Source organism: Bos indicus, chromosome 2, assembly GCF_029378745.1.
Source record: "Bos indicus isolate NIAB-ARS_2022 breed Sahiwal x Tharparkar chromosome 2, NIAB-ARS_B.indTharparkar_mat_pri_1.0, whole genome shotgun sequence".
Lineage (NCBI taxonomy): Eukaryota > Metazoa > Chordata > Mammalia > Artiodactyla > Bovidae > Bos > Bos indicus.
In genome coordinates this window covers 51,698,765-51,722,505 of record NC_091761.1, presented here as the reverse complement: position 1 = coordinate 51,722,505, position 23,741 = coordinate 51,698,765, and the positions used below count along the sequence as shown (strand labels likewise).

The 23,741-nt window shown below is 37.4% G+C and overlaps 1 long non-coding RNA gene across 1 annotated transcript in view; it reads left to right on the top strand.

The window, feature by feature from the left end:
- LOC139176391 (uncharacterized) overlaps positions 1-23,741 on the top strand; it is a 70,424-nt gene that overhangs the window by 27,048 nt on the left and 19,635 nt on the right. Inside the window, exons 2-3 of the long non-coding RNA XR_011560816.1 lie at positions 15,041-15,183; positions 21,530-22,231. This is a non-coding gene — a long non-coding RNA (uncharacterized lncRNA). The remainder of the gene's footprint in view (positions 1-15,040; positions 15,184-21,529; positions 22,232-23,741) is intronic.

Here is a 23,741-nt window from a genome sequence, read left to right as displayed (position 1 = left end):
AGGAAGGCCTGGTGTGCTGCAGTTCATGGGGTCACAAAGAGTCGGACACGACTGAGCGACTGAACTGAACTGAACTGACAATCCTTAAATTACTAGCATATACATATAAATGATAAGTAGGCTTTTAAGGCTTCTATACCATCAACCCTTTCACTATTCAGTGATAGAGAACTGAAGAATTATTCTTAACAGACCTGATTCACAGTGTAATTTCTTTGTTTTTTCTTTTTATGAGTGCAGGATTGCCGATAAAAATGCAGCCAAGCAACAGGCATTTTGGAGTCTGTTCAGGTGTGGCACCTGTGTGAATGTGTGAACTCACAGTCAGGAGTCAGAGACCTGCATTGCAGGATGTGTTTAGACCATGGCAGACAAATATATCTCAGATACATTAGGGAGTTGATCATATATACTATGAGTTGTGAGCCAGAAAATCTGGCTTCTGGTCAAGTATTTACCATTACCTCTACGTTCTCCATTAGTCTCTAAAACTTGTGTGCTACAATTTTTATAATTAAAAAAGGGTTGCAGTCTATGGTTTCTCAAGCTCCTTAATTCTTTAATAGCTATATGATGATACTGAATGTTATATGTCTTCACAGTAAATGCTAATAAAAGGAGAAGATAAACTATGAAATAGGGGAGAAGAGGCAAGAAGCAACTACTTTTTTATTGAAAAAAACATATTACATATTATGCATAATGATAGAAAGGGGAATAAAGGAAATAATAGACCAATTACTTTTCTTAGTGAGCAAATGTTTGCAGTTTTTAAGTTTATTTCTAAGTTACAGGCCTTCCTTCATAAGCTTTATGTATGACATGAAACTCCTAACAAATACAGTTTGCCTTTCTTTTGTTATTATTTTTATAAGATCAAGAATATTTATTATTAATATTAATACATTAGTGGACATTTTTATTCAAAGGTTTAAAAAGTACACTAAAGTATTATCTGGGCTAGATTCATTTTAGGAGAAATCATAAACACAGAGAAACCATAATCCTGGTGTAATGTAGGAATCTAATTAAGACTAATGAGGCAACATTAAATTTAATGTATGATGCATTTTATATGTCTCACCATTAGAGCTGCAGCAAGCTGTTCATCAGAGTCTATCTTTGGTGACTAGCCCCCTACAGGCATCCTTCAGAAACCTAGGTTTAGGCTGGCATTGCTGCAAAGAAGTCAACACAAAAGCAACCATGAAGTCGGTGGACACTTTGAATCATCTGCTGGTGGACTCAGCTGGCCAATAAATGCAGATAGGTTTATGCTGTTGAAGAAGTTCTCCTAGGTTTCAAAGCCTGAATGTTGAATTTAGGAACACCAAGACTCACAGTCAGTGACCAAAGACATTAGCCCAATAGAGAAGGGAAGCAGGACAGAGCAGGTAGCAGAGAAGAAGAGGAGATAGTTTAACTGGATTCCTAAGATTTAGAGCTATTACTGATGTGGAGGAATTGAGGAGGATCTAAGGAGTGGAGTCTTTTGTGCTAAAATTTGTACAGAGATTATCTGATGTGCATTTAGGCAAAAGAGAATGGAAACTGGTTCCCAGGAATCTGAGTCTCACATAAAATGATAAACAGCTACATAATATCTAGCACAAATTATAATAGCTGATTTTTTTATGGTTTGTGTATTAGGCAGTGTTTTAAGTGCTTAATATGTATTTTCTCATTTAGTTTTTAAATAACCCCATGAGATAGCCATGATTATTGTCCAATTTTACATGAAGGAACACTGAAGTAGAGAGAGATTTAATGTGGACTTACACAGTTAGTGGCCAAGTAGAATTAGAACCCGTGAATCTGAGTCTAGGAAAATGGGCTTATATTTTTACGTTAGCCCATATGTACTTAGATCCAGCCTGTACCCTCTGTTGCAAAATGACAATCCCTTCACTTATGTTAAATTTTAAAATTGAAATATCTATTGTAATTTGTCTTCTTAAATAGAAACCTGAAGTTCTCTGAGCTTGGGTCATGTTGCCCTGAAACTTTTATAAATGGTTTATAAAATTGTAATCTTTCTAGATGTGGGATGATTCTGTTTTTAAGAGCAATGGTTTATCCTTCCTAATTGTTTCTGCTTGTTGACATACAGGCTTTGTACAAAGTTTCTGAAAGTTTGAATTCGTAGCCTCCTGGATCCTGTTGATCTCAGGGGATAGTGATTCAGATTTGTTGTTTGGTGGTTCAGGCAGAGAACAAACCATGTGTATCCATAGAAGACCAAGCCAAAATTCACTAACTGTCTAACAATATTAAGTTCTGCATTGTGGGGACTATAAGACTGCTGCTCAGAAGGGAAGTAAAAACCACTTGTTTGCTGCTTTCAGTCTTCCTTGTCTATCTTAACTCTCCATGCTCTTTCTTTTTCTGCTGGCCCAACACTCCCTACAGAAGGTAACCACGTTAGGATTAGTAAATAGCAGAGCTGAGAGTTAAACCCAGGGATTGTGGCTCCTGCACCCACATGCTTTACTGCTCACTACAATGCTTCTTGTTGTTTAGTTGCAAAGTTGTGTCTGACTCTCTTGCAACCCCATGAACTGCAGTCCATCAGGCTCCTCTGTCAATGGGATTTTCCAGACAGAGATATTGGAGTGGGTTGCCATTTCCTTCTCCATGGGATCTTTCTGACCCAGGGATTGAACTCTCATCTCCTGTATTGGCAGGCAGCTCTTTACCACTGAGTCAACTGAGAGTTAGTTTCCCTTGGTGAACTTGAAGATTTTCCCTCTCAGTTGCTTTGGTAGCTATTGGGTTGGCTAAAAAATTTGTTTGGATCAGCTCAATATTAAGCTAGAACCTTTTACACTTGCACAGCAAACTGAAAAACTTGGTTAGCATGAAGGTGAACGAATCCTTTCTGGACAGAACTACATATGGATATAGTTCTAGGTCACAGTTTTCAATGAAATATATTATACAGAATAAGACCAATGCTTGAGTGGCTGTGAATTATAGATTAGCTTAAACATGTACAATTTGATTTAGAACCTGTAAAAAAGGGTCTTTTCTTTATGACTAATGCAGCTTATAGACATTTGCACAGTATGGTGACAAAGTGTAAAACTCTAGATCAGTTGGTTAATTAATTTTCTACATGCTAAGGTGAAACTAGAAAGATGAAAAGTCCAAATACTTTCTAAAATATCTCCCCATAATTAGGGATGAAGAAGGCAATGGCGACCCACTCCAGTACTCTTGTCTGAAAAATCCCATGGATGGAGGAGCCTGGTAGGCTACAGTCCATGGGGTCGCTAAGAGCCGGACATGACTGAGAGACTTCACTTTCACTTTTCACTTTCATGCATTGGAGAAGGAAATGACAACCCACTCCAGTGTTCTTGCCTGGAGAATCCCAGGGACAGAGGAGCCTGGTGGGCTGCAGTCTACGGAGTCGGACATGACTGAAGCGACTTAGCAGCAGCATAATTAGGAATGGGTTACCTGCCTGTTCTTTAAAACATGCTTAAGTAAGAGACTATCTAGTGGTTCTATAAAGGTTTCTCAAATAACATTGTCTCCCCACCCCCTCCTTTTTTGGATTGATGATTTCGTTAAAAGCTATTCTCCAATTGTCATTTTGCTTTCTCTGCTTTAATGTGGTCTATGGGGTTCATTAGATCCAGCCTGTTAATGGCATCAGCTGGGTTTAGGTTTCATTGCAGCTGAACCTCACCATTGCTAATCACTTAGCTAACATATGCCAATATCATGGTACCTAATGACTCCTTCTGCAGTGACTACTTTATATTCCCATGTCTCCTCCTCTGAAAGGCTAAAGTAACATTGATTATCAGTATGAGCTGAAGATGGTGGGAGCACTGATGACTTCCTCTCTCTTAGACGACAACATACGTACTTGGTTCAGGATCTTTAAGCTTTGTTGAGCATTTTTAGTGATCCATTTGCATCCCCTCCTCATCCCTATCCAGGCCATATGGTTGTCACATGAGGCAAAAATCAGGTGCTTCCATTTCCAAAATAGTGTAGACTTTTTCCATTTGTTACTCAATTTTTGCATCCAACATTGTCTAGGCTTTAAAGTGGCACAGCTCAGTCATCTTAATTTACTTTGGGCAATCTCATTGCTCCCTGGAGACATTGAGTGAGTAGGAAAACACTGCAGATGTGTAGGGACAGCATATTGCTCTTCAAAATTTTTGGTATTCTGAGATAATTTTGATCTGTTTATCTTTTTTTGGTTTATTTGATATTTGAGACCGGAATAAAAGGTGCTATCAAATCCTTTTCTCTCTCTCTTTTCTTCTAATGTCATTACATTACAAAGGGAAAGATGAGAATCTATCATTGAGGGGCTTCTGGCTTTGCAGGAAGTGGGTGGGCAGCAACACAGTGTGATGGCAGAGAGTAATTCTGCTTCAAGGAAGATACTGCCCAACAATTTTTAAAACTTAATAGGATTAGTCATGGGAACTATTTTTAGCAGAAGTTCAACTTTATCCATGTATTTTAATGTGGGAAAATTGTGTCCTTTTCCCTCTGCTAATGTTTGATGTATTCCAGCCCTCCTGTGAGCATGTTGGAGTATCTTATGGGACCTGGAGTGGAGGAGAACTTCCTCTTGGATTCTCTCTGTTTTCTTTCGTGAAAATGACATTCCAAAGCTGTTTCACTTTCTGACAGGAAATGGAGCCTTGCCAAAAATGATTAAAGTCCGAGAAAGCATAACAGTTCCAGAGCTGCAGCCGTGCTTTAGGAGTCCTGAGTTTGACATGGTGTCAAACAAACGTGAGATATTGTTTAATAAATTTGAATAATACAGAGATAGGAGAAAATCATTCCTGGCTTATTGCAGTAGTGATTTGAATTAAGTATGTAAAAGACTGTCTACATCTAATTAAATTGAAACAAATACCTAAACACACTTGTGTAAGGTTAGCCTAGCCGATGACTTTGTTCCATTATACTAGTTTTATGTGTGAGACAAAAGTATTATTTTAAACTCATGTAAGTTTAAAACGGTATACATTTCTGCAGTTTGTCAGGGAAATGACTTCTGTTTATGTGACCAAACCTGTGCATAGTGGATAATTTTTAAAAATATAATTAATTAAACTAAATTCATCAATAAAATCACTTAGAATGAAATAGTTTTGTTTAAATAGGTTAAATAGTAATTGAAAACTTTAGTCAATATTTGGAATCATAAGCCCAAAGGCTTTTTATATAATAGCGGCCTCAATTATTTCACTGACAATCTTAGTTAAATTATTTTCTCTTTCCACCAGAGAATTATGCATTTGTGTTTAATTATATACTACCCCTTCTTCCAAATAAAACTGACCAAGAAAAAAAAATGCAGCTCTCTCAAATCAATAAAAAGCAATACTTAAGGGAAAAAATCCTTAAGAAAAACCTTGTAAAACATGGTATTTTTTTTTTTAGCTCCTTTGAAAGACTATTATTTAAATGAACTAATTTTATTATTTCTTTCTTTTACTCTTTGGGTGTATACTTGGAATATGTTTTTAGTGCAAAAAGTTGAAAGTTTTCTGTACCTATTGACATTTGACGAGCACTACGATTCATGACCACTTTTTAGACAAGCTAAATTGATTAGAGAAGTCATTCAATGTCATGGAGTACCATTTGTCACTTCATAAACAGCTACAACCTGCTGCCTACAAATGCAGAAGGACTGCCAAATAAATCACATCAAATGGTGGGAGTAGACAGTATCCCTTCATCTATAATTGGTACAGCCTCTCCTGTCACGTTTGTTCATACTTGTGATTCTGGTGTGGATTGACACTGACATGGAAAGGGCAGCCACTATCAAAGACGTTAGAGAGTCTATGTTTCAGTGATGTATGTGCTAATAGATATCCATCATAATATTACATTAATGTCACCCATGTATCAAATGTACAACTTAACCATCTAGATATCTGATGATATGCCCATGTGGTTCTGTTGTAAGAGGAGATAAGCTCTTTGGCTTTGAAGGGAAATTGATAGATGAAAGAGGAAATAACATGGTTAACAGATCTATAAGAGAATATTACAAATGTAGCTTGCATGTGCCATTTCACCGTACATAATTGTAAAGCTCTATCTTTTAATTTCAAAATAAAAATAAATATACTTTTTTTTGCTAATTTCAAAGCAGCTTCATTTTAAGAATTTTGTTTCCTTGTCAAGAAAAAAAAAAAGGCCCCTATTATAATTAATGCTTTGTACTATGTCCCAGGTTTAGGCTTTCTTAGGGTCAAAACTCTTTTTCCCTGAAGTATCTGTGTGTATGCAATGTGCAGCTGTGTGTATAAGTATACACACACACACACACACACAGGCTTTTGTATATATTATACCATAATACCACACTAACATTAAAAATTAACATAAATTAATGAAGACAATATACTTCCATAATGTCAAGTCTTTAAACACTGTAGACTCCAGGGAGATGGAAATGGACTTGAGTTGTTGCTAAAACATCTCTAATATATTGTATTCCACTCTGCAGAGATAATGGCCGTGTCCACATGATAAACTGGAAAATTCAGTATTACTTTAGAACAGCTTTGTTTTATTGGACTTTTACTCTTTGCAAGGAGCTTTGCATATATTATCTCATTCCATTTCACAGTAAGTAGGAGAGGTGGCTGTTTATATTCCCATTTCCTAGATGAGGAAATGGAGGAACCAAGAAAATAAATGAGGTACACAGTATCATCCATGAAGGATAAAAACTAGGATCCTGGACTGTCTGGATCCTACCCTTTTACACTGTGATATAGCCTCAATCAAGCTTTTAGAACTCAAAAATAAATCCTTGAGAGATGTGCTTAGTCACTCAGTCATGTCTGGCTCTTTGCGGCCCCTTGGACTACAGACTGCCAGGCTTCTCTGTCCATGGGATTCTCCAGGCAAGAATACTGGAGTGGGTTGCCATTCCCTTTCCCAGGGGATCTTCCCAACGTCAGGATAGAACTCAGGTCTCCCGCATTGCAGGAGGATTCTGTACTGTCTGAGCCATACCAGGGAAGCCCGAATATGTTGAGAGATGAACATATAGTAATAACACCAACAGAGAAAGGAGGCCAATTCAAAATCTCTGAAAAATTTCCCTTTCTGAAGTACCATATTAGTTGATCCTGGGAGCAGAGGTGTCTGCAGAAATGAAACATTCTCTATGAAAACTCAGGCTTGGGCTTGAAACACTCTTAGCCCCCCTCACCATGGCTCCCAAAGAAGAAGCCTGTCCAGAAGAAAGTGGGTCAACGTGGAGCTGTTGGAAGAGGGTCATGAAGATGCTATTTGCTATGCATATTAAAATAAGCCAATCATTCAAACTAAAGATTCTAACTTTACTATTTAATTAGTTAGAATATTCCACAATATTTTATTACCTTCTATGAAGAAAATAGCCCTTGGAAAAATGCAGGAACATTCTGCTTACTAATGAACGGAATTTACAAATAACTGTTTGAAGGATCTGCTTCACTTTCCCAGAGGATCTTATTCCCTAGAAAAAGTTGGATTCAACTGGGAACCTGGAGAGGTGTATATCATGAAAAAAAGTTACTGCAACTTTTGTCAAAATATCCATAACTAGAAAACATGATTTTTCTATAGGTTAATTCAGTTAAAGTCTATTAGATGTACTTACTGACATAGAATTTGTTTTAAAAAGGTATAGTGAACCTATTCTTCTTTTCTAATATAGATAGTCAAAAGGAAACAGACATGAATTCATTTGAAAATAGGTTTGGACAAATAAATGGCAAATGTAATTCTAGTTATTTAAGTTATGAAAAATGGAAGGCTCCTATTGATAAACAATGAAGAATTGACCAATATCCAAAGCAGGCAGCTTTCATGGGACTGTGCTCATTGTCAACAAATGTTGGGAAAAGGTCAATGGTTAATTAAATAATCCATCACCTCAGGATAGAGAGTAGTTCTCAACTCTGACAATCAGTGACAGAAATATTAAAAGGTCAAGAAATGAGTTACAATATATTCTGTTTTGTTATTATGTATTATAAAGATGTGACTCTCTTAAAGATGTAAAGGATACAAAAGGCTCTTATCCTACTAGAAGTATGTTTCCTAAAAAAATATACTTTGGATTATTTACTGATATGAATACTGAGAATTCTCCTGAAGCTAGAGACTTCTTTGAAATTTTGTACTTTTTGAAAAAGAATCTGTTTTTGATAGTGAATATTTTGTCTCGATACTTGAAAAAGTATGTGATGGAGATGGAGTAAGGGGCGGGGGAGAGGCTTCTTTTTTGAGAATCACTTTCACTGGGGCTTGGTGATTTCAAACCATTATTTGCTTTGTAAATAAACATCACTGCAAAGATGGTAGCTTTCAGCTGCTGACTGTACTTTCTTGTGATGGTGGATAACTCAATTGCTCTCAGAGAATAGTAACATCTCCAATTTCCTTATGTCAAGTACAGAATAACCCTTCTGTAAATTAAAAGTATTACACAAACTTGATATATTGATTTGACCTAATTTTCTTTTGCCTGGATTTATTTCCTTACTACCCTTTCCAAACATTAGTTATTATTATTTTTCAGTGGGTATTGATATTTAATTTGGGCTGCCTTATCTGGGCTTCCCAGGTGTCGCTAGTGGTAAAGAACCTGCCTGCCAAGACATAAGAGACACAGGTTCAATCCCTGGCTCAGAAGATCCCTTGGAGAAGGGAATGGCAACCCACTCCAGTATTCTTGCCTGGAGAATCCTATGGACAGAGGAGCCTGGTGGGTTACAGTTCATGGGATCACAAAGAATCAGACATGACTGAAGGGATTTAGCAGGCATGCATGCCTTATCTAGCAAAATTTTTCTCCATCATCCTCCCTTATTCCATCTTCCTGCCCCAGAGTGCCATTGATTCATTCCTAGTTTTCAAGTTTCAAGTGTAAGCATTCCTTTTTTTCTGTACTGGAGATTGACTAAGTGAAAACCTACTCATTTTTGTCTTTCCACCTGCCTTTCTCCTTTACCTCTGTGGCCAAAATATGGAAAACAGACAATGAAAAGAGGTGCCCCAGAATAACTGCTTTCCAGGAAGCCATAAATCATATGTGATTAAAGTAATTGGCAACAATAGAAGGAAAATATGTTCTTGTGCTTTAGCTCTTTAGTTTTGCATTGAGAGGAAACTGGTCACTAGTTGAGATCCCACAGGTTAAGGAGAGATAATGCTTTATTTGAATAGAAAAATGAAGCCTCTTACTTGTCCCTTGAGAAAGCAAGGCTTGGAGAGTAATGGTCTATGGCCACATCACTGCTGAAATGTTCTTTTATATGGCTTCTAAATGAGGGGTGCTTCACCAGGGACTTTGACCCATGACTGTGCATGGCTTTACCCCCTTGCTGTCTGGGTGAATGCTGCTGTTTCGAATATGGGCAAGTGTTATATGATTATTTTATCTCTTACTGTAAAGTGTTTTGAGAGACTTTGTATGAGAAGCAATATAAAAATAAATTGAATTGAACTGTGGCTTCACCTCCCCACTTTTTAGTGCTGAAACCTTTAGAGCAAAAAGTGCAGTGCTGTGACAAAGGACAAGATTAAGATGATGTCAGGAAAATGGTCAGCTCTGGAGAGCCCTGACCCTCCAGGAGGTGTGTGTGTGTGTGTGTGTGTGTGTGTGTGTGTGTTAGTTGTCACATTTGCCTATGTGTTAGACTAAAGCCTTTCCACAACTGGGATAAATCATATTTGTGTTCTTCAGTTAGTCATTCTGAGGAGTCATAGGATATCCAGAATCTACTTCCAGTTAATGCATTTCTGTGAAGACAAGAAGACTTGTTAATTACACAAATATCTCTTTTACATAACATATCACTGTGCATTAAAAGCCCCTGGTTAGCCTCTAAAAGGCCAGGGTCTGAACCACATCATATTACTTTCAGAATCCACAACTGCAATAATTTTTCTTTTAAAATAAAATAATCTTGGCTTAGGGTAATAGGTTTTTCCTGCAGAAATGTGATTTTATGTTTTATGACACCGCATCAATACATTATTTTAATAAATGGCTCTTGGTTCACCAGAAGTGCTGTATTTTGACAATATCAGCCAACCTTTTCATTTGTTTAAGCAGGAAAAGTAGGGTGCCAAAATAAAGCTACTCTAGTAGAACATCTCAAGAATGTTTATGAAAACTCAGTTATAGCTACATTTATTAGAGTTAAAGCATAGTACTAATTTGTCATGCAGAATTCCAGAGAAGTGAGTAATTTCTGCATTTCTCTAAATGCCAGGGTTTCATATTTTGAGGTAACCATTTGCTTGTAAATATGAAACTAGCAAAATGGACTATAATGTGACAAAAGGTATCAGAGATTTGTCATTATCTGACAATAGTTATTGGATATATTTGCTACCATGCTATGGCATTTCTCATAAAAGTAAATTGGGGAATGAAAAGATTTATCACATCAGGCTCTCTGACAATGGTCCAGAATTTTTAAAAATTTGAATTAGATGATTTACTAGAGGTTAGAAATGGCTCCCCACTCTCTGTCCTCACAACACAGAAATTTTCTTACATACCTCATGCTTATCTTCATCAAGTCTCTCTGAGACCCTCTGATTATGGATAAGCATTTTCAGTCCATAGACAATCAGTCTTATTACAAAGTTGTGACCACACTAACTATTTAATTATCAAAATACAAAGAGAAAAATCTCTTTCAGGACCCAGAAACTTTCTTGTTTATGAGGTTGCAGAGAGCTCCCCTCATAGATTTGTTGTTTATGACTCCTTTTTATCTAAAGCTCTCAACAATATTTTTATATAATGAGTCAGATTATCCAAGGTATCCTGGGGATAAGTAGGAATATGATTGTCCCTTGGCAGTAAATGGTGACTTTGGGCCTGAAAAAATGAATATCCATTCAAAGGTGCTTCTTATCTTAGGATGGCACAGAGACACTCATAGTCATTCATTTTTGTGTTTAATCTTTGTGGGACAGTATGCTCTTGTTCTGAAGTGACACTCTCCTAACCCTAAGATATCTCCTAAGATAACAGAATAATATATATAACATATGCACACATTAATGCATATATTAGGATTTCTCATTCAAATGGTTCATTTCATAGAAAATATAGTTGTACCTAGCAATTTATATGCAGAAGTACGAATAGATCTCAGAAACAGATGGGGACTGGGGTTGGGGGAGAGATATATTTTGCAATTCATCTAGTTACAGGTCCAAATGCCTCATTTTTACTTCTTCCCTGCAGTAGACTGAATGTTTATATCCCCCTAAAATCATTCGTTGAGATCCCAATCCCCAGTGTGATGACATTGGGAGGTGGGGCCTTTGAGAGTTAATTAGGTCATGAGGGTGGAGCCCTAATGACTGGGATTAGTGGCCTTATAAGGAGAGACATGAGTGAGATAATGTCTCTCTCCATTGTGTGAAGACATAGTGAGAAGGCAATCATTTACAAATCAGGAAGAGGGCACTCACCAGAACCTGATTGTGTTGTCACTCTGGTCTTATACTTCCAGCTTCCATACTGTGAGAAATAAATGCTTGTTGCTTAAACAACCCAGTTTATGGTATGTCAAAGTAGCTGAACTGATTGCTTCCTTCCACCCCACGATTATACTTATTTTCCATTTAGACCATAACTCCATTTATTTTTTAAAAATTAAAAAAAAATTAAAATCCATTTGATTTATAATGTTGTGTTAGTTTCAGGTGCACAGCAAAGCAATTCAGATACACACATTCACATATATATTTCCCATGTATATATTCCTAATATATATACATATTTTTGTTTTTCCTTTTCCATTATGGGTCATTATAAGATATTGATTAAAGTTCCCTGTGCTATATAAAATAGGTCCTCGTTTATCTACTTTATATATAGTAGCATATATCTGTCAATCCTAAGATCCTAATTTATCCCTCCCTCCCTTTTCCCCTTTGGTAATTACAAGGTTTTTTATTTTTTCTTTAATATGTGTGAGTCTGTTTCTGTTTTATAAATAAGTTCATATTTATCGTATGTTTTGATTCTATATATGAGTGAGATTTGTGATGCTTTTGAACTGTGGTGTTGGAGAAGACCCTTGAGAGTCCCTTGGACTGCAAGGAGATCTAACCAGTACATCCTAAAGGAGATCAGTCCTGGGTGTTCATTGGAAGGACTGATGCTGAAGCTGAAACTCCAATACTTTGGCCACCTCATGCGAAGAGTTGACTCACTGGAAAAGACCCTGATGCTGGGAGGGATTGGGGGCAGGAGGAGAAGGGGACGACGGAAGATGAGATGGCTGGATGGCATTACCTACTCAATGGAGCATGAGTTTGGATTAACTCCTGGAACTGGTAATGGATAGGGAGGCCTGGCGTGCTGCGATTCACGGGGTCGCAAAGAGTCATACACGACTAAGTGACTGAACTGAACTTACTTTACTTAGTAAGATATTCTCTAGGTCCATGCATGTTGCTGCCAATGGCATTATTTCATTCTTTCTTATGGCTGTGTAATATTCCACTGTATTTATGTACCACATCAACTTAATCCATTGAAGGGCATTTAGATTGCTTGGCTACTGTAATCAAAGCCACTATGAACACTGGAGTGCATGTATCTTTTCAAATTAGAGTTTTGTCTTTTCTGGGCATATACCTAGGAGTGAGTTTGCTGGAAGATGACTCCATTTCTAAATGAGTCAATCAATAGCTAACATTATATATAACCTGGGACTTTACTGCATCATCTTTGTTCTCTTTTCTCCTCTGCTGTACTTATGTGACTCTACAGCTACTGTGCACACATTTGCTGTGTTCCGGGACATAGGATCATTCACTTTTGTTCAAATATGCCAAGTGTTTTCATGACTGTGGGCCTCCATTCATGATGATTTCTAAGACTAAAATCACTTTCATTATCTCTACATATTGAAAACCCGTTCATCTTCAGTTCTTTCCTAGTTTAAGTGGCAGAAAAGAGCCTCAGTTTTCCATCTGCAAACTGAGGATATGTAGCATTCTCTTTCAGTGTGATTTTGGCAATCTAGTGAAAATATGAGTTTGATCCTTTAGTAAAATGCCCTGGTGTTCTTCAATTAATCACTTCTCTGCAAACCAGGAACATATTGTACTTAAAATATTCAGCCTCTTATTATGCATGCGTATGGAAATATCTTTTTCTATGCCTTGTAAGACCTAAGGAAATGCTGAACATTATTTACGCCTATATAAATACCTAATATTTATAATAAACTGGGGGATCTAGACTTAGTGGGAACTTAATAAATATTTTTTAAAATGGACTGTTCCATATGTTCAGTGTCCCAAATGTTCCAATATACATCTTGAACTATTTTGGACCAGTAACAAATTGAAGTTGGAATTAGTTCAATTCATCAAGTTTATTTTTACTGCAATGTACCCAACACAGTAAGTGCTTCTAGTTGCTACCTTTGGACAGACTGCCAAAGAGATATGATATATGAAATACATCAATGTCACTTTTTAGTTCTGCATGACTTTCTTACAGTAACACAATCCAATTGGCAAGTTGATGAAAGCCTAGAAATGGAACTTCATTTAAAGGCTCTCAGTGGTGCTTATACATCCTATATTTCCTGCTTCATATTTACAAGTGTTGGTTCTGGTTTTTCTACATTTCAGATAGCATTTCCATGGCAAAAGGTTCATACTCCATAGTGTGAGGGACACTACTTCAAGTTACTTCTCTTATGCCAAAGGTACCAATTATGGCACAGAGGATGAGGGAAGCAACTGAAACAGGTCATTTGGTATTGTCATGTGACACCTGAAGTGGTATAATGTAACACACACACACACACAAATTGTAAAATGCAAGACTTCTGAAGGTGTGATGGGCTCCTTTATCAGAATTCAATGACTGGCTAAGATTAACTGTCTTTGCTCGTTAATAGAGAGATTTGACACATTCTAAAAGGTGAACTATTGAGTCTCACATTCTTCTCCGTATCATTTAATCATCCTCTTTGATAGCAACTGAACAGCTAGTGGACTGGGAACAACTTTGCCTTTTCAAAACTCTATATTATAAAAATGTCTCTTAAATTTTTTTGGGTATATTTATTTATCCACAATCTGTTCTCCCCCTCAGAGGAAGCTGGCCTCTTCAAAATTTGTGTGGAGAGCTAAACTTCTATATTGGCAGCTTAGTGTCCAGTTCAAAACCACATCCCACAAGGCATTGAGTAAGAGACCAGAGAATCTTCACGACGCCATCTTTAGATTGAGATCACATGGCTCTGAATATGCCTACTGTAGAGCTAGTAATTTTAGGTTTAAACGTTTGCCAAATTGACTTTACTCAAACTGCATGTACCTTTTACCTCTGCCAGTCAAACCCACAAGTTTAAACTATATGGAAGGAAAAGAGCACCGAATCCCTTCAAATATCCATTTTGCTTATATTTTTGAAGCAAGAAATGGAAAAAAAAAAAAACTTTCTATTAAAGAAAAAGGTAACATTTGCCCTCGGCCAGGGGCTTTCAAGTTCTCATATGTCTCAATGAAAGCCAACCTAATTAGTATAAATCAGAATTTTGTATTATAGACGTTCAAGAATAATGAGTTCTATTATGAGAGATTTCAGTAGGTAAGATATATGCTATTCAACGGAAAAAAATAAACAAGCTTCATTTCTTCATTAGAGGATGCTTATTTATAGTGCAATATATATCTACCTCGACTTTGACATTAAAGTTTTGACTGCTTTTTAGCTATAAAATTTGATATTGTTGTGGCAGCTGCACTATTCGAATGATAGCTGCAGTACAGCTGCTATCAGTGAGGGAGATTTATTGCTTCCCTACATGGATAAGGATATGTGCATATTTACTTTTAGTTTTATTGCTGGTGTCCTATATTTTAATGACACAAGGTGAGATAAAAGAACATTATAACATTATAATCAAGAAGCCCTACAAATACAAATGGCTTGCTTCTTATGAAACTTTGTTTTAACTGTATGCAAATTCCCTGTCTTTTCTTGCAGTGAAACAGTCTAAATTGGTAGAGATGTTACACTCCTGCAACATGCCCTTATGCTTGTTTTTGGCATTTCTTTCACCAAAGGCACTGGATAGGAGAAGGAAGGGAGGAGAGTAAACAAGACCGGAAAAAAGAGAAGAGAGATGAGTGAGTATCACTAAGTAGTTCAGATAATTTTTTTGTGTGTGGTAACTAATTTCTGAGAGAAATTGGTTGATTTGAAACTTGGGATTCAACTTCAAGCCAATTTGGAAGCATGTAACTTGCTGTTTGAAAGACAATAAAGAAAAGGGATAGAAAGTTGAAAAGTTTTTTTTTTTTTTCCCCCCCACTGATTTTGTCTCCTGTTCTTTTTCTTAATATTGTCTTGAACCAATAACCTAGTGACAGATGGGGAGAATTCAGTGTGCTTGGCAGTTTGGATTAGATTTGATAAGCATTCAGGTCTATTTGGTATTGAAACAGAGTTGGAAATCACATGAAGACAGCCTTTTCAGAAAAGTCCCATTACTTGGTGGTTTCTGAAAGTTAGTTCACAGTACTGCTGGAAGAGTCTTTGGCGTACTGAGGGATTTCGTGATTGATACCAGGCAGCACAGATGTGCCTGATGTGCCTTCAAGGGTCTTAATGACGTTGTTTAATACAGAAAAAAGTTTTGCTTTACTATGAAACGAAAACTGTTCTTTCGTTATCCTAGATCCTTGAACTTTCCCATATTCTCACATCCTCTTCTTGATATATTTTCCTGTTTGTTTGTTTAGACTTGTGGGTTTAGAATGCTATGTTAATCATTTCTGTTTAAATACTAACAAATCTGTGGAATTAACAAGTATATGTGCCCTGCAGCATATGAGATTTAAGAAGACTGGTTTTGATCTTTCAGTTACCAGAGAAGTATTTTACAGCTCTCAAAATTTCCTCACATACATATTTGAAAATAAATCGGCCATTCAAAAGTTGTTGAGTAAGCAATCAGGTCATTTTACCTGGACTTATAGAAAATGAAAAGACAGATTCCTGCTGTCTTTATCCTTTTTTGTTCAGTAATCTGGTAGCCTTATTGGTATTATAAGTTAATTTGATGTTTTAGGTACTTATGTTTGCCTAAGAGTCTTATGTAGGGAGTTTTCTTTACTCTTTAGCCATATGTAAACCACATTTTTGTTAAGTATTTATCAAACTGCAGTTCCTAAAAAATTCATAGGTGTCTTTTTAACAGAGTCCAAATTGCAGCCTTTCTGAATTAAAGACAGTTTTAGTACATGAATTATTATTCCTGTAATAATTGCTTGCAACTGAACACTTGGAGACCATCTTTGATAAATATAGAAATGACTGAGTTTGCTAAATACTCTTTTCATTATAATAAAGCTATGCCAGTCAATTAACTCATTTCTCAAGCATGTGAGCACATTGTACACCAAGTACTGAAATGAGAACATTAGATATTACAGCCTTGAATAGATTTGATACCTGTTTTGTTGTGGGGAGGGGGAGGAGTAGGAGGGAGGTATTCATTTACCTTCTTATTTCCTCATGCAGAAATGCCTTGGTTTAAAGTGAAAGTTGCTCAGTCGTGTCCTACTCTTTGTGACCCCATGGACTATATAGTCCATGCAATTCTCCAGGTCAGAATACTGGAATGGGTAGTCTTTCCCGTCTCCAGGGAATCTTCCCAACCCAGGGATTGAACCCAGGTCTCCCACAGTGCAGGCAGATTCTTTACCAGCTGAGCCACAAAGGAAGCCAAGATACTGGAGTAGGTAGCCTAACCCTTCTCCAGCGGATCTTCCTGACCCAGGAATCAAACTGGGATCTCCTGCACTGCAGGTGGATTCTTTACCAACTGAGAAATACTTATTAAAAACATGAGTAAAACTTCCAGATAACTATTTTTTTTAGCCCCAGTCCCCCTACCCTGCATCATTAGCCTCTACTTCCCACCTGGCAACCAGTGACAAAATTTACTCCTAATGGGTATTTTATCCAGGCCTATTTAAAGATTATGCACATATGATTCTATTTTTCAAGTGTTCTCTAAATAAACCTTTAGCATGTATATGTGTCCTTTTGGTAATTCAATTTTCTTACTGATGTGAAAAAATCTATAAAAATGAAGAATTTTGATTTTAATATTAAATGCTATAAGTGGCAGCACTTATCAAAAGTGTGAAATTTTACTTTGAGTAATACACATGAGAAAACTTCTGGTGAAGAGAAAATTTTCACATGGATAAGATTACAAATAAATTTAAATTATTTTAGTCAGGCGCTTAACTGTGTTTTGGAGAAGGCAATGGCACCCCACTCCAGTACTCTTGCCTGGAAAATTCCATGAACAAGGAGCCTGGTGGGCTACAGTCCATGGGTCGCTGAGGCTCGGACAGGACTGAGCGACTTCACTTTCACCTTTCACTTTCATGCATTGGAGAAGGAAATGGCAACCCACTCCAGTGTTCTTGCCTGGAGAGTCCCAGGGACGGGGGAGCCTGGTGGGCTGCAGTCCATGGGGTCGCACAGAGTTGGACACGACTGAAGTGACTTAGCAGTAACTGTATTTTATCCTAAAATTAGTGCCCTGCTTGATTAAAAGTAATGACAACTTTGTTTCAGTAAACTTAACATGAAACACTATACAATGGAGAAAGTTTATTTAGAATTTGAGTTTAATCAATATTGTAAAGTAATTAGCCTCTAATTAAAATAAATAAATTTAAATTAAAAAAATAAAATAAAGCAGAAAAAAATAATTTTAGAGTGATAATTTGCTTTTATTTCTTTTAAATCCTTTAGCCTAAAGATGCTGCAGATACTTAATTGATTGATGGATTGATTTCAGTTTAATATATGCTTCCTCAGCACATTTGGTTTGATCATTTTTGATTGGATCAGCTGATGACTGGTTATTTAGTAACTGGAAATTTGAGTAAACTGTCATATATCCAATTTTTAACTTTGAAGAAGTTTGTGAAGAGTCCCTCTGTAGAGTGAGCAAGAAAAATTGAAGGATTAAAATGTTTCAAATGCATTTACATTGTGGGTGTCCCTTTTATCATGGAGAAGAATGGCTGCATCATCCTTTGCAAACTTCCAAGTGGTGACAGCACTTGGGGTTGATGAGTGAGAATGTGGTGGTTTGAAAAGATCATGGAGAAACCAGCTTCTGAACTGGGAATTTGAAAGCACCCTAGCACATCATTCCTACAGCAAACCTAGAAAATAGCATGACTGGACATGTTAAGTAACAGAGGAATAGAGACATTTAGACAGTTTGTATAAGGTCTCCCAACTATATGAGCCACAGTCAAAATGCAGGAACTGCCAGAAGAATCATTAAGACTATAGACAAATGTACTCCAGTAGATATATGTGAACCACAGGTGCAAGTCTCATATGTAATTTTAAGTTTTCTCGTTACAAAGAATAAAAGGAAACTGGTGGAATTAATTTCAATAATATATTTTACCAAATATATCCATTTTTATTTCAAGATGTGATAAAATTTACCAATAATGTTATATCTTTCTCAAAGATGTAACATATTAATGTACAAAATTCCATGTACATTTTTGCTTACAACATGTTTCATTTTGAACTAGTCACATGTCAGGGGCTCAATAACTGGGTGGCTGGTGCATACCATATTGAACAACATAGCATTAGAGTACTTGAGAAACCAAAAATGGCCCACACAGTATTGTATCTGATTAGTCAGAGACTCCAGATAAAATGATCCTCCTGACATAAATATTAATTTTAGGTCATACAGGAGTGGTTTTGTTAGGGGAAAAAAATACATGTTCTAAGGGAACATATTACTTAAATTAGAGCACAGAATAGCTTAGAAAGGTCATTTAAGTCAGCTGGTTGGTGAAGCTCAAGAGACATGGCTTTCTGGCTTCAAAATCTTATTTTTATTATAATTGAATCAACAAAGATTGTTAAGTGCTACTATTTCTGAGGAAGGGGTCACTGCTTGAGGTGCATAGAAGCCAATACTATGGCACTGATTTTAGAGAGAGAGAAAAAAAAAAAAAAAAAGACCTTTATTGCCAGGTCTACTGGCAAGGAGCCCAGAAGCCCAGGGCTCAAATCTGTCTTTCTTACCTGGGATTCAGGGTGAAATTTAAGGGGTTAGGAGAATTTCAAACTCTGAAGCCGATTGGCTGCTCCTGAATCAATCATCAAGCTACTTGGGCTCCTGGAAGCCAGGTTTTTCTTATTGAAGGACTTGCTCTGTAAAGAGCTCTGCTGACAACATTTCTGTTCTTTGAGTTCTGTAGACTGATAATTCTTGTTCTGGGGTCATCCTCTCTTGCATATGCACAATGATGTCTCTGTAAAATAGCTCCAGGTTTGAGTAATCAACAGCCTGTTTTAAGGAAGCAAAACTGGTTTAAAGTGGTGTAGGGAAAAAGCAAAGTAGCCAAAATGGTGGAGGCCAGGCTCTCAGCCCACGGCCTCTCGCTCTCACCCCATGTTTTGTAAATATATGGTTATGTAACAACTGAGATCACTTATAGCATTGTGATGCCAGTCAGGATGTGCCTGCTTGGCCACGGGTCACTGTTGTTCTGTAAGCGTATATAAACTCCACCTGAAAAACCCCTTGTGGCCATGTTATGGCTGTGTGTGCCGGGTCAGCTATGAGAGAGTACAGCGTGTCTGTGGCTGCTGCACCAGCCAGGAGAAAATAAACATGTCTGTAGTTCTTCGAGTTTTCTTCCAGCTTCCCTGCTTGCACCTTGCCCACCCTGGGTTCAGCAAACAGCGAGATACAGCAAGACAAGTGGTCAGTGTTTTATGTACAACCTCACTGTCTTTGAACTCTGCACTATATATTGGAAAATAAAAACATACATATGGTGTCTAATCCATTATTCCAAGAGGTCTTCCTCCTAGCCCATGATATGCCAACATATACATTCAAAGAGAGAGAACAAGTTCTTTTGAAACTGGATGTTACCAAATATTCAAAGAGACTGAAAGACCATACCAGCTATAGTGGCTAGCTCAATGCCAGAATCATTATTTTTATGTACAAAAGACAACCCATCTTGTAAACAAAAGCAATAAAAAAATGCGTCTAGAGCAGTAAAAAAAATGGTCCAACTTTTAACACTTGGTCTTCATGGCTGAGAAGACTTTAGAATCTCAAAAAAGGAATTGGAGATGAAATAAGTTCACGTTTTTAAAAAAAGGGTACAGGTGTTTAATGGCTAGCTTAGTTAATTAGTACTGGGCTTCCCTGGTGGCTCAGTGGTAAAGAATCCAGCTGCCAATTCAGATGATGCAGATTTGATCCCTGGGTCAGGAAGATCCCTAAAAGAAGGAAATGGCAACTCACTCTAGTACTCTTGTCTGGGAAAGCCCATGGACAGTGGAGCCTGGTAGGCTACAATCCATGGGGTCACAAAAGTCAGACATGACTTAACTAAACAACAGACAAAATGATAATTAGTAGCTCTGCTTATAATTTATCTATATTGGTTTTCAATTCTTTTTAAATGTTTTCCATATGGATTTCCTCACCCAATAAAATGATAATTATGTGCATCTACCTCATAAGGTTGCTATAAAAAAAGAAGAACATGCCTCTGATATACCATGGCCTGGGTTCAAACCATGTCTGTGTGATGTAAGATGAGTTACTTATCTTCTCTATTCCACAGTTTTTTTCACTATGAAGGCCTTACTGAAAGGTTGGCCTCGCTGTGCAGTGGTGCTGAATCAAATCCCAGACACAGAGTTTGGGGTGAAGTAGAAAAGGATAGCTTTATTGCTTTTCTAGGCAAAGGGAGACACAGGCTTCTGCCTCAAAAAAACTGTGTCCCAACTGAGAACGTGATAAGGATTTTTTACAACAGTGGATCAAAGATGGGGTCTCTGACAAGATTAGGGTGTGAGCAGGGCTTCCACTCCCTAATCTCGTCTCAAGGCTCCTCCTCTTGATGAGCTTCTCTGGCTCCTTAAATCTTGCCTCAGGTGATTTCTTGGCTGCTCCACCCTATGGACTGTAGCCCACCAGGCTCCTCTGTTCATAGGGTTCTCCAGGCAAGAATATTGGAGTGCGTTGCCATGCCCTCTTCCCAGGAAGTGGGGGCGGGGGGTGGTCTTCACCACCCAGAAATCAAACCTTTTACATCTCCTGTATTAGCAGATGGGTTCTTTACCACTAGTGCCAACTGGGAAGTCTTGGAACTTGGGAAAGGTCATGAAAGCTGAAGTCTTGCCTATAAGCAATGGGGACAGGAAGCCTCCATGCCCAGGAGCCCATAGCCCATAGACATAGCACCATAGCCCCCCTCAGTTTCAAAAGGAGAATGATGACCCTTCTACTCATTGGCTTTAATGAAGATTAAATTAATTAATATATGCAGAAGGATTAGAATACTGCATAGCACAAAATTGCTTAGTGGATACTAATTATTATAATAATTATTAAAATTACCTGGGGAATTTTTAAATACTTTCCTTGTTTCTATTTCTTAGATGCTGATTTGGCTACTTGGGGATCTAGTTTGTGAAGTTTCTCAGTGGATCTGAGGACCACAGTGTTTGGAAACCACAGGTGTGGATAGAGGAAAAGTATTCAGAAAAGCCAAAGAATTGATGCTTTTGAACAGTGGTGCTGGAAAAGACTCTGGAGAGTCTCTTGGACTGCAAGAAGATTCTATCAGTCCATCCTAAAGGAAATCAGTCCTAAATATTCATTGGAAGGACTGATGCTGAAGCTGAAACTCCTGTACTTTGGCCACCTGATGTAAAGAACTGACTCACTGGAAAAAACCCTGATGCTGGGAAACACTGAAGGCAGGAGGAGAAGGGGACAACAGAGGATGAGATGGTTGGATGGCATCACTGACTCAATGGATATCAATTTGAGTCAACTCTGGTAGTTTGTGATGGACAGGGAGGCCAGGTGTGCTGGAGTCCATGGGGTTGCAAAGAGTTGGACACAACTGAGTGACCGAACTGATGCAGATGAAGTCAATCATCATCAAGATGAGTAGTTTAATCACAACAGTGGTGATTTTGCTTGGGCCACACCCTAGCATTACCAGGACATTTTAAACACCTGGACAGCACCCAAACCAATTAAATCAGAATCTGGAGGTGGTTCCAAGTGTCAGTATTTCAAAAGCTCTGGAAATGGTGCAGTGCGTAAATAAGGCTGAGCACCCATGAACTAAGGTAGGTTTAAATTCCACATTTTAATTTTTTTTTTTTAGAAAAATGCTTCTAAGGTTTTAGATGATGGCAAATTGACATAAAAATAGCACATTAAGAAGAACATTGTGAAAAGTGTGCTTAACTGACCCAGTGTTATCTTTCGCTGCCCTTTTTTATATGGATGAATAAAGACAGATAGGAGTTAATTGCTCTTCAGTTAGATCGAGGTCAGTCTTTTGTTCTGAAGTCTTAGAAGTAGGTTAAACAAGATGGTATTACTTGCACTACTGTACTTAACCTTGACTTAGGTCATTTAATGCAGTGTTTCCTAAACTTTGTTGAGCATCAGAATCACCTAGGAAGCAATTTCAAATTTAGATATCTCAGCCTCACCTCAAAAGATTTTTATTTGATGGTTTTAAGATAGGACCTAGGAATTTGAGTTCTTTGAAAGCTTCCCAGATAATTCTAATATTATTGTCATTAGCTGTATGTAGTGAATCAAGGTACTAATGGTGGTAAAACTGTTGGTAATCAGGAAATTTTGGCTTTATAAAAGAAAACCAGTAGTTGTTTTCTTCCTGGCATACAGTTAGCTAAATAGACCTGCCCTGGACATGACTTATCTAGAAAATGACTGTTTCCTATCCCTATTTGGTAACTGGTATCCAATAGTATTAAATATGAACAACTTGTTAATGACAGAGTAATTTCTAGGCATTTTGTTATATAATTCTGGAAGCCAAAGCCTCAGATGGTTAAATAGCATAGTTGCAATCATATAACAGGTAAAAGTAATGGAACCTGAATTAGAAGTCAGGTCTATGTAACTTCAAACCTATTCTGACAAAATTAGTGAGTATCAATATCTGACAAATGTGGCTCCTAACAAGAATCAGTAGCAGACAAAAATAACCAACCCCAAATGCAAGTATTTTGATATTTATTCATTTTAAGACATACATTAAAAGATCATTTTCCTGTTATATATGAAATCCAAGTAGTAAGAAAATAAAGATTGTTTAAAGAAATTTTTTTCTAAGCCATTGGGTTCATGAGGCTCTATTTACTCGTGGCCCTAATTTTCATGTGTTTACAATGAATGAGATCACAGTTGATCAAGACAGACCTCTGTGATGAAGAATGACTGACTTCTTTAATTGTTGTTGTTCAGTTGCTGACTTATGTCCGACTCTTTTCGACCATATGAATCGCAGCATGCCAGGCCTCCCTGTACTCCACTATCTTCTGGAGTTTGCTCAAGTTCATGTCCAATGAGTCGGTGATGCTATCCAACCATCTCATCCTCTGCTGCCCTGTTCTTTTGCTTTTGATCTTTCCCAGCATCAGGGTCTTTTCTTTTCACAACAGGTGGCCAAAGTATTGGAACTTCACCATTAGTACTTCCAATGAATATTCAGGTTGATTCTTTAATAAAATGTTTCAAGTAACTATTGAGGAGCAGCAATTTAACCTTCGAGAAACTCTGGAGTCAGATTTAGGAAAAAAGAGAAGAAAGTTCTCTAAAAGA